The following is a 12495-nucleotide window of genomic DNA, read 5'->3' on the forward strand; positions in this document are numbered from 1 at the left end:
ATAAGAACTACTGATAAGAAATTAAATTAAAATGATTAATTAAGTGTCACTTGATTGTAAATAAGTTTTAGAATTCGTGAATTGAAGTGTAATTTATACAGAGAATTACAATTCTAGACATAAAAAAATCAAGTAGAGACTTAATTAAATAAATTTCTAAAAATTATCCTGAAATAATATATGTGATATTATTCAGGAAAAAATCGATAGTTTATCAATTATAGGATTTTAAGGTTTCTCTATAAATAGAACGATGCCTCTTATTTTATGCACTCTCGAACAAAGAGAAAAACTACATAAGTTACAAAACACTTTAAAAAAACATAAAAGAAAAGAGTTAGTATTTAAAAGCATAACAATTTTCCTATCCTAAAACGGTTTAAGAGATTTCTCATTGGCGGTTTGTGTGAATTATTATTAGAGGTCGGACACTTAGATGATTTATGGTTTGCGACAACTCAGTCTTGAAATAATTATTCAAAGCCGAAAAAAACATCTGATTTTTAAGTAATCTTTGTATAAACCTTAAACAACTTTAAATTTGTATAGCGAGATCATTGGAACTTTTAAAAAATTTAAATTTATAGTTTTTGCTACATAAATAAATATATTTTGAGAAATCCAATAACAATGACACATTAGCAGGTGTCAATTTTTGTTTTAAAAGTTATCCAACAAAAGGAGTGAGCCTAGATTGATTGAGACAAAAAATGCAATAATGTTGCATGGCTTTGCTTGTATGATAAGGGGGAAGTAAGGCAACACGAGAACTTCACATGGGTAGTTTCATGTGCTATTCTAGAGAATAATGGCTAAGAAGTGGCTCTCATTTGAAGTTACAAAGGCCATGAACATTGTGAAGTATAAATGAATAATTCAGTTTCTGGCAGATATCCATAGCAATCACAAACAGAATCACATCATCAATGAAGGCAGAAAAATTATATAGGATCTTCGATATCCATTCAAAATGCTCCCCAAGAAAGCTATAAAATATGTTCACGTTATAGTTTTATGCATTCATTGTGTTGCCTATACATTTGTGGTTGAATTAAATTCAATATTTACGGATTTTACACAAGCAGTTTAGTTTTTTAGTTAATGTATTTGCATAATAGAGATAATGACAATGAGAACTGATAGGATAATCTTCTTGTATTTTCTGTTTTAAAAGTATATAAATTTATTTTAAAATTGTTTAAGTGACAGATTTATTTTATGTTTTGCCTTGATGTGCTTTTATAGCTAAACATGTTTTTTTTTTATTTGTTATTTTTATTCTAAAACACTAACTAAATATAATAAGATTGTGGAGTTAGTTATTGAATATCAATATATATTAAATTTAGGCTTGTCATAGTAATTAAATTATTTATCCAAATATTAAGACGTTTATGAAAATCTAACTCTCTATGTATATTTGTATTATAATAATGATTAAAAAAACAAATATTTTAACCCTTTTTTTTCATTAAAAGGTTAAAAAAACGAAAATCATAACAACAAAAACGATGCAATAGTACTAATGCGTTTCTTATTCAAAATCTCTCCTCTTAAATCTCTCATTTCTAGATTCCATCCTAATGTTTTGAAACAATATAAAAATTGCTTTCAATAAATTGAGTTGGATTTACTTCTAGAGGGAAATTATCCATGATCACATTGCGATTATAATACTAATTCATGGCCTATGGTAGGCACGTGAAGCTGTCGGAGGATTAGTAGTCTCTATTATAGTTGTAATCTCTTAATATAATCTAGTTTCAAGCCTCCTAATCTTGATCTTACATGGTCGGCTGTGCATAATATATTTATTATCCATTTAGTTTGAGGTCACAATCCCAAGGTATTTTCACCAGGTTACAGCCACAAATCATGCATTATTGTAAGGAAAACTATGTCTTCTTCTGTTGGCAGGGAATGCATTTTTTTAATTTAAACCCTAGTAGAATGCATGTGGAGAGGAGGCGATCCACCTGAAGCCTGAAACCATTAAATTATGTATTACCAATTAATAAAAGAAATTAGAGGAAAGCAATGAGCAATATGAATAGCTAGCAGCTTGCTAGGTCTTCAAAACGAGGGAGCAACAAAACTTGTGGTTCTTGCCAAAGAAACAATGAATGCATTCCACCATCACCCCCAGAGTCAATGGATTCTGTCATGATCTGTTATGTTTCTGTTCACATTGGTTACATAATCAAGACAATTAGATACTGTTTTACACAGCGGTGTAGTTGTATTTTTTTAAAATATTTGAATTTTTTTAATTTTTAAATTATTTTTTAATATTTTTTATTGTTTTTATATGCTATATTAAAATTAATTTTTTAAAAACCAATATGTAAGGTGATTTCAAATATAACATAAATGAAGGAGACAATAGTATCCACAGTCCTTCTGGAGCAGGGTCCCACTTTGACCTGGAGCTAAATTTGGCACCATAGAAGTGTTTGGCATGGATCTTTCCAATACCTGGGGATTCCATTCTGTAGTTGATTGAAAATTTAGGGCAATTTCTTAAGAAAAACTAAACCAAAATATCTTAATATTAAAAGTATAAATTATTAAATAAAATTTTAAAATATAATTTATATTATTTTTTAACATATTCATAAAGTTAAAACTTGTGATTAATTGATGGACAATACTTGGATACTATATTAAAAAAATTATCTTAATTTAAAAATTTGAACTTCAATTAATATTATTATGTAAAAAAAAATTTACATCTAAAATTTTACCATAGAATCTGAATATCAATTCAGAGAAAGATATATGTATATGCCTTGTTACTGGAAATTGCAAAACATGAACATAGGACTAAATAGAAAGTAATAAGGATCAATCAAAATCACATTGAAGTTATGACAACATTTCTATTAAAGGAAAAATACCTGGCTATTACATAGGAAATTTTAGTTAGGTGCCCTGACTCACTTGACATCAACACATTCAGGTTATGTTGCAATAACAAGCAGATGAGCTATAGCCTAAGGGACTCTGATTCAGAAGAGAAAGTTCTTTCATTACATCTTCAACATTTATCAGGACTGATGAAAGATTTTGATCATCAACAATAACATCAAAAATAAAAGACTGGATGAGAATTACTAGCCGCAGGCGCGGTTCTGCGCCAGCATTTCGAAGAGAAAGCTGATCTTGTTGGAGATAATCCTCCATCATTGTCACAAAATCTGCTTGAACATTCTTCGCTATTATTAGAAGAACTTGAAACAGGGAGGAGGTGGCGTAGAAGACCATGGAACTACTTGATTTTCTTCATCATCTTCGCTGCCATGATCATTACCACCATCACCGTTTTCGTTATCTTCACCACTCTCATCTTCTCTATCATCATCATCATCGTCATCTTCTTCTTCTTCTCTATCATCATCATCATCATCATTGTCGACGTCTTCATCTTCTTTGGTGCTTCTTTCTTCTCTACAACTTGAGTTGTTTACGCAGTTGTCACAGACAGAAAGCGTAGGGCCTAACTTGGGTCCGGTTCCGGTCCATGGCGTGAGGGATTGGCAAACATGACAAAGAAGTGTTCTTGAATGTTTAGCGACAAGAAAATTTGCACTATGAACATTAGCATCACAATCCCAACACAGGCTGGCTTGATCTGATTCACAGTACATCTTTGCTAAAGAATCACAGAGCTCACACCTTTTCATTTCTTTCCTCTCTATTTGGAGAACAGGCTAAAATAAGCTGCAATTTTCTGTGCATGCTCTGCTTCTATTTATGTCTTTGTTTAGGCCTAAAAAAAACAGAACACATGGTTCAGGACAACTTGCAACTGTAGATATTTATAATAAAAAAGCTATCACATTAATACAAAAAATTATAAATTTAAAATATCAATAAACTTATATAGTTCAGATACTCTCTTCCATAAAAGGGATGTGAGTTTCATATTTATGAAGTTAAATCTAATAAAATTAGATAACACATAAAAAAAATGTTGATTAAATTTCAGGATAGACAAGATTCTGTAAGCCAGATCAAATCAATAATGTAAACTTGCTGGACAAAACCAAGCCTCAACCAACGGATCGTTCACATTATCGTACTATAGAAAGCAGAAACATGAGCCATTGTGAGGCAAAATTGTGAAAGAAATGAGAAAAAGATTGTGGACAGGGAAAGAAAGGGATCTTGCATGTTGTTTATTGCCTGGGAATTAGGTTTACTATCGACAAATCAGTGCCCGCTAAGATCTCACCAAATCAAAATGCTAAGGTGGGGATTGAAGTGAAGCACTTGAGTTCAAGCACTAGACCTAACCTCCCTCAGGCCTTTCCTCTTCTCGTGCTCTTGTGCATGCGTCAACTTATAATGCCCATGCTATGACAAATTGAATTGCAGATAAGTTTTCTTCCTGATTTATTAACAAATCTTGGTATTAATATCGACAAGAAATGATATTTATTGTTTTTTCCGATCCTCACATGTAATGATGCAGCTCCAATTCCTGTAAACTAATTTTATATACTTTGATCAGGTGGTGTGGTCTCACTAATAGTATAATAAGCTAAGCTATGAGCTGAATTGTGTCAACGGAAACGAAATCCCTGACATGTATTTCACTAACAGTATTATTTTGTCAGTAATTAAAATAATAATAAAAATCAAATATAAATATAGATGAAATTCATGGATATTTAATAATTTTTTAGTGGTGTAAATACAAGTTCAAAATCATTTTAATACACATTTATTGTAGGATTAATTAGGATAATATATAATTATGATTTAAATTGATTAGATACTAAATTTTTGTGAAGGATCCTCTTTTTTTTTTTTTTTATTTACGTGGGTGTCCTGGCCAGCTTGCACGGACCACGACTAATCCCACGGTTCATTGAACATCCTGCAAACTCAGTGAGCATGTAAGGCACCGCGGGGGTGACAGGCATGCACAGTGAGCTTGAACCCTGGTGCAGAAGAAGGGAACAAGCCCCTTCCACCGCTAGGCCAAGACCTCAAGTGCAGAATCCCTTATTTTTACAAAGAGTAGTGGTTGAGATTCAAAGTTTTTTAAAAAATTATATTAAAATAATATATTTTAATTTTTTTAAAAATTATTCTTAATATTTACATATTAAAATGATATAAAAATATATAAAAAATAATATTTTAATTTTTTTTTTTAAATTTTAAAAAATATAATTTCAATCTGATTCCAAACTCTATCTTCTAATCATTTTGTATCACCATTTTATTATAATGGAATACCATATGTAATGAGATCTTACATTCCTCATCTTAGCCATGCTTGCCACTCCCTAGAATAACAGATGTCTAAGTTCTACTGAAAGATAAACTCTGTGGCTTTCCTACAATCTGAAGACCTCAAGTACTTGGAATTGATTTTGTGGCTGATCTCGCCTCCAGATGGCACAACAAAACGATTAGCATTAGAAGCAATTCCTAGCATGTGGCTAAGACCTACTATAGCCTGTCTAATCGTGTGGAAATTGCTCAGCACTAGCGTGGGTGTCGAAAGGAAACTGGGGCTGGCGATGTTCTTCCTGTAGCTGGCGATGGCGATGTTCTTCCTGTAGCTGCTGGCGATGTAATAAATTGGGATCAAAGCAATTTCCTCATGAACTTACATTTTGTGATTCATCTTATTCTACGGCTTTTTAGAAGAGTAGTTGTCGCTTTGTAGGACCTTAGGACATCTAACTATTATTCTATTGCAGATATTCATATACTGTGACGGTGTTGTCATGATATTTAATAGTTGCTGGTTAGATCTCTCTCGCAATAGTGAAGGTGTTAAATGAAAATAAAATAAAATAAAATTGGAGAAACAAAATAGCCAAATCCATTATGTGATAGTAGAGTAGGGTGTTCAAAGCTCCAGCATATGTCTCCATCCAATAGTAAGCTAATGTTGAAAATTAACTGTAGCCATCATATATACATTTTATTATTCACTGTTACAGAATAATTACCATTTTGACTTTTTTAAAAAAATCAAATGCTTTTTATTTTAATCTGTTCACTTGGCCTCTTAATCATTAAAAGATTAATCAGGGTATAAGTGTTTTTTTCAAAATGAAGGTGACCTTTTAAATAAAAAAATACTAAATCATGCATCCATTTTTGGGTCTTTTCACTTTGATTTTTTTTCCGCCATTATCAGGTTTATCAAGTGCATTTTAATCATTTAAAAATAATTAATTATTATTTAAATGAAAAACTTTACTCTTATGCAGAGGTGCCAGCATACCTAGCACCTCTTGGTGGCAAAAAATGTCTTTTTGTTGTGTAAAAGCATAGATATGTCATCTTCCTGTTGGTGCAGTGTGTGTTAACAGCGATTGAACGATTTGATCCTGGTAGGGTTTTTTTCCCTTTTTTTTCTATTTTATCCAATGAACATTATATCTTAATTTTCTTTGTTATTAGTGTTTCAACTTTAAACCTTTTTTTTTTTTTTTAATTTTTGTTCTTAATCCTTTTATAAAAGTTTTATTTATTTTAAATTTCATCATTCAATCTTAATTTGTCATGTATTATTTATTTTTTTTAATTTCGTCTTTATTCTTTTTATTTCTAATTTTTTTTCCTTGCTGCTTTTATAAAAGTTTATTGGTTTTAAATTTCATCATTCAATCCAAATTTATGGTATATTATATTTTCTAATTTATTTCTTATTCTTTTGATTTATTTTTATTGGGTCTCAATCTAATTCCGAGACGAGATTTTGGTGGGTTAATCCAGGCTAACTCGTCCTTTATTATCAAGATTAGATGTCTATCATGCTAATTTAGGTTGACTCACACTGATTTTTTTTTTTAATTCCATCTTTCCATGTATAATTGGCTAAAAATTGAATAATATCACTTTTTTTCTTATAAAGTTATAGTTGTAGCTTTTTTTTTTGTTCGTTTACTATTGTTACATTTTTTTTGTCATATATTAAAATAAAAACTAGTTTATTTAACCAGTCGGGGCTATAACTCCAGTCGTGAAGTTTTTTTCTTTTTTTAAAATGAGCTTCCGTCACCTATACATTGGTTTTTACAGGAAAAAAATAATGCGGATCCGCGCCATAATGCTAACCTATATCTAGTTATTATTAAACTTGTTCTAATTTGGCTTATCATGTAGATCGTTTACTATAATACATGTATAGTTTGATATATATATATATATATATATATATATATATATATATATATAATACAATCAAGTTATAAAGTGGTGAATGCATAATTTTAGAAAATAAAGGTATCCTGGTCAAGCTTCGAAAGCTACAGTTTTGTTTTTTTTAAAGAACTTCAATACTTGACCCACTGGTCCCATCAGCTAGGTTTGATTGAGTTTGATAGGATTTGACCAGTTTCCACTATGCTGTCGTTTATCTAGTTAGTGACATCCATCTTGACGAATTTGGTGGCATTAATAATATTGGATTTTCAATCGACCCGCTTGTCCTTTTTAAATTTAGTAACATTAATTACATGTATTGAATTTTCAAAACGAAAAAAAAGAGAGAGAAATATAAAAAAAGACAGAAAGGACGCAATTGCGTGGACGAGCTATGATAAGAACAATGAAGATCACTGTTGCACCCATATTTCTATTATAACAACCAAAATAATGCATAATACTAATGGATTATTTCATCATTATTTAAACACTGATTTTGTTATAAAATAATTTATTGACGAAATCATCAACAGTAAATAATTGTTGAAAAACTTATTATGATAATTTCTATTTAATCAATCATTTCATTAATAATATAATCATTGATAGAATAAATCAGATGATAATTCTTACTATAATTGAATTTATATTACCAATGTAATTAACTCATTGGTGAATCACATATTGTTGGTGACAATTATTGGAATCACTTTTTTAATTTTTTAAAACTTTTTGAGGGACCTAGTTCATTGGTCATCTTGTTGGCGATTTTGTTCATATTTTTTTATAAAAATTATAAAATAAAAAAAAAACCAAAATTTTATTAGTTAATTTAAAAAATATTATTAAATATAATTTATCTAGAGTACATAAGCTGAATGAGGAAGAGGAGGAGGTGGAGGTAGAGGCATAGCTGGATCTTCGTTGAGATGAAATGGGTGATAAGGTAGATAATATGGATCACTGAGGCATGACAACAACTACTTGTACAATAGTTTAAGTTTATCTGTTTAAACCTAAGTCAGGTCATCTCAGCACTAAGCTAAGTCATCTAAGCTTCAACTGTTCTAGTACAATCGCTTGGATGACCGAGCATTGAGAGCTCGAACCTGATTGCGAGGAACCAACAATTGATACACTATGACTAATAATCGAACATGACCGTAGTGTTTGAGATACCATAAAGTCGATTTCTATCAATTCCACCATACAATCCAACCTCCAAGACAAATCTGGATCAAGTTCTAGATGGGTTGAAGGATCGTCATTGTATCTCTTTTACAACCAGGTGTTATATGTTTCCTGAAAAAAAGAAGAAAAAACAAGTCAGCTTAAAAAAACAATAACTTAAGAAAAAAAATTTGAAATCCAACTTACCATAAACTTTTGAACTCGGTTATCCATGATTTGCTGCTCACTTTTTCAATAGTTCTCATTCTGCATGTTAGTTTCAACAAAAAGCTCCATCGATTTTAGATCATGTTCAAGAATCATAACCTGCAAAAGGAAGATGTTGCTAGTTAAATATTTTCATATAAAACAACAATTTAAAAGAAATGATATGTATTGAAAAAGAATCTTAACTTTCACTTCACATGTAAAACAAATGAAATAGATCTACTAGTGTGCATGGTAATTAAACCATGGATCTCCCTAATTTAGTTCTCCACACCAGACTAGAATCGCCACATGAAACACTCAAATGTTATGTGTTGGATATAAGCTTCCTCTAGCATCTCTGAGATGTGCGAATGTCTAAAATCCCTCCACGCAACAATGTTTTCCCGGCCTCGAAGACCTTTTTTTTCATATTTCTTTGATTAATTTTGCGTCTTTTACTAGAAATCATGCAATCTATATGGTAAAAAAAATATGTTTGATTAAGACAATGAAAAATAAATATTTTTTAAAAAATAGAACATTTTGAATTCAATATTATCTAATGGCGTTGTGATTCTCTCACTCCCTCCTAGCAACAGCATTGTCAGCCTACTCCAAGTAAAATTTTTCCTTGCACATCAATTTTATAAAATAATTAGCTCATTAAAATTAAAAAACTAATCAGATTAAAATAATAAAAAAAATTATTTATGTATATACTAACATTGAACTTTCAGAACCATGCATTAATCATAGGCTTTTACACGTGTTTTTTGAAAACCTGACTCCACTTAAACAAAAACACTTCCATCAATGATTTCATCATTTATAAATAATTTTTTGAAATTAATTATAAACTTGAAATTTCATTCGTCCATTGAAATTAATTATTCAAAAATTATCTATTATTGTTTATTTTTTAATCATATAGGAATGTAAAACAAACTTACACATGGTCAGACTTCTATTGAACAATGACAAAATGAGGGGGTGTTGTTTGTTGTTTTGTAAAGTGTTAAAAAGAAAGAAAAAGATGATGAAATGCGACAGCAGGAAAGGAGGGGTCATTTTTCAGGTTATAACTTGAATATTATTAATGGATTCATCAACTGGTATGAACAACAAATATATTTTCTTGGTAATTTCATTTGAAATATAGACACACTTTTTTTTTTTTGTTTTTTTTAAATTGTAATTTTCTCTGTAGTTATTGATAAAAAAATTTCATCAATATTTTTATTTGTCTAGAAGTGGATGATTACTAAATATATTTGGGGATTGGCATAAACAAGTACTACCACTATATCCCAGGAAATAATAATCATGCAGAGCAAAGAGCAGTTCATGGCTTCTGGTTTGTAGAACAACTTCTTGACGATTAATGATCTCTCTAGCTACGTGGCCATATAGAATATAGTTAGATTCATAATTTTGCATGTTAAATAAACCTATTTTTTTTAGTGACTTGGTGGAAAGCGTGCTCTTGTGTCGTCAATGTATCATTGTTCTTCATCTTTTCCCTTTCTCTGAAGATATAACTAGTGTCCATCGTTACCACCTCTTAGGCACAAATTCTTCTGCACTAATGAATGTGAATTGCAATTGTGATATGTTCATAGAACACATGCGCGTCATACATTTCATTCTTACATGCACTTATAAGCTGATTCACTTGACATTAACACATTCAGCTGATTATATAGCAAGAACAAGCAGCCTAGTCTATACGATCCTGCCTCAGAAGAGAAAGAATGACTTCTTTCATTACAATCTTCACTTTTTAGCTTAAAGTCTGACAGGCCTGCAAGAAAGCTTTTGGTCATCAAGATTAACATCAATCTACTTGAGCAGTACTGGACTCGCATCAATCTTCTTTCATATAATTAAGACTCAGAGTCGGTAGACTCAGGAACAGTTCCACGCTTGCGTTTAGAAGAAAACACAGTTCTTGATTGAGATATTCCACCATCAGTATCAGACAATCTACATGGACTTTCTTCAGTATTACTAAATGAGGTCGCAGCTGGCGGCCGCGTAGAAGACCATGGAACTACTTTTTCTTCCGTATCTTCACCGTCTGCATCATAAACACCGTTGTCTTTTTCGTTATCATATTCTTCTTCATCAACATCAATATTATCGCCGACTTGATCACCTTCACTGCTTCTTTCTTCTTCACAACTGAAGTTGCTTACGCAGTCGCTGCTGCAACCAGAAACGGTAGGAACTAGCTTGGGTCCAGTACCAGTCCAGGGCGTGAGAGATTGACAAACATGGAAAAGAAGCGTTCTTGAATGTTTGAAAAAACTATCGATGGATTCTCTAACTTTGATATTTATTTTTATTATTGTTTAATCCTTACATTAATCTTTCATCTTAAAGCTCTCATTAATTTCTTCATCTTCTTTTTCTATTATTATTATTATTACTACTACTACTACTAGTATTAATAATAATAATAATAATAATAATAATATACCTTTTGTGTTGTATAAGTCCGAATCAGTAAGACATACACCTACAATTTTTATGTTTTCATCAAGATCTAAGAAGGTCTTTTGCAAGTTCAAATTATAACAACAACAGAGAAGTCCGAATTTGTCTGACAGCCTAAACACTATTCAGTATTTGGCCCATATCTGAAGTTTTAAAAGTTCAAATCACCTCCAGTTTTGCAGCAAGAAGATTTGCCCTATGAACATATGTATCACATTGCCAACAAAGGTTGGCTTCATTTGATTCACAGTATAGTTTTGCTAAAGAATCACAGAGCTCGCACCTCTTCATTTCTTTCTTCTGTCTTAGGAGTTGGACGACGTTAAGAAAGATATATATTTGGTTCGTTCTGCTTTTATTTATGTTTATGTTCAGTCCATTCTCGGCCTCAAAAGCATAACACATGGTGTAGCACAGCTTGCAACAGTTCATATTTAAACCTGCTTTTATTTTTTAAAATGAAAATGAAAAAAAGAAAGAAAGAAAGTGGTGTCAGAGGATGGAAACACTCGTGTATGAATCTGTTATAACTAGATGATGCGAAAAGTCTAGAACAAATGGATAACTCTAGAGGCTTGGTCGCGTCAATGAACTGGTCAGATAATAAAAACATGCAAATTAAACTTTTGATCTAATTATTATTAGATCATGTTTAAAATTTGCCGGATAATTCTACGTGCTCTATTTTATATAAGATCGGTCGGCTATAACTAGTGTTAATTGAGAAAGCTTTCAAATTAAACATTTAAGATATATAATTTTTTTCCCTTAAATTTTAGCCTTTTTCCAATTTAATTTTGTATTTTGACTTTTAAATATTTTCATATCTGTCTAGTATTTTTTATTTTTTTATGCCTTTAAGGTCAGAGATAGACCTATCCAAGCTATTGCAAAACCTTTTTACGAGGACAAAGCTCCATCAAATAATAAAAAACTTTAAATTTGATCCTATATATGGTATCTATCATTTCATGGGAATTGAGTATTCAGTTTTATCGGGGGAGAATTAGGTTAACTGTTGGAGAAGTCAATGCCCACCAAAAGCTTACCAAATGAAAAAGCTAACGTGGGGATTGAAGTCAGGCACATGGCATCGATCAGGAAATATTGAAACTAACCCTCCTGCAGGTCCTATCATATATCTAAGTTCTTGTCAAGGATTCCTAACTTTTATGTAGAGCCTTTCACATAATTAATAACATTCTACAGTGCCATCCTTTCACATGATAATATGATTTCATCACATGCTCTCACAGTTTTGCTTTACAGGAATGCTCATGTGATCGATCGAATATGATTCAGAGATGACAAACGTGAATCCATGATTTTGGTTTTTATCATCTTCACTATTTTTTTTTTCCCTAATATTTATTATTTAAATTTTATTTATTATTCAATACAAAACAAAAAAAAACTAACATATTTATTTAGTATATGCTAGGT

At 30.9% G+C, this 12495-nt stretch overlaps 1 pseudogene; it reads right to left on the minus strand.

Annotated features, from left to right (window-relative positions):
• Positions 1 to 2929: 2929 nt before the first annotated feature.
• Positions 2930 to 3730, minus strand: LOC118058753 (uncharacterized; annotated as a pseudogene).
• Between the last annotated feature and the right edge of the window lie 8765 nt (positions 3731 to 12495).

This window comes from Populus alba, chromosome 4, assembly GCF_005239225.2.
Source record: "Populus alba chromosome 4, ASM523922v2, whole genome shotgun sequence".
Taxonomy (NCBI): Eukaryota; Viridiplantae; Streptophyta; class Magnoliopsida; order Malpighiales; family Salicaceae; genus Populus; species Populus alba.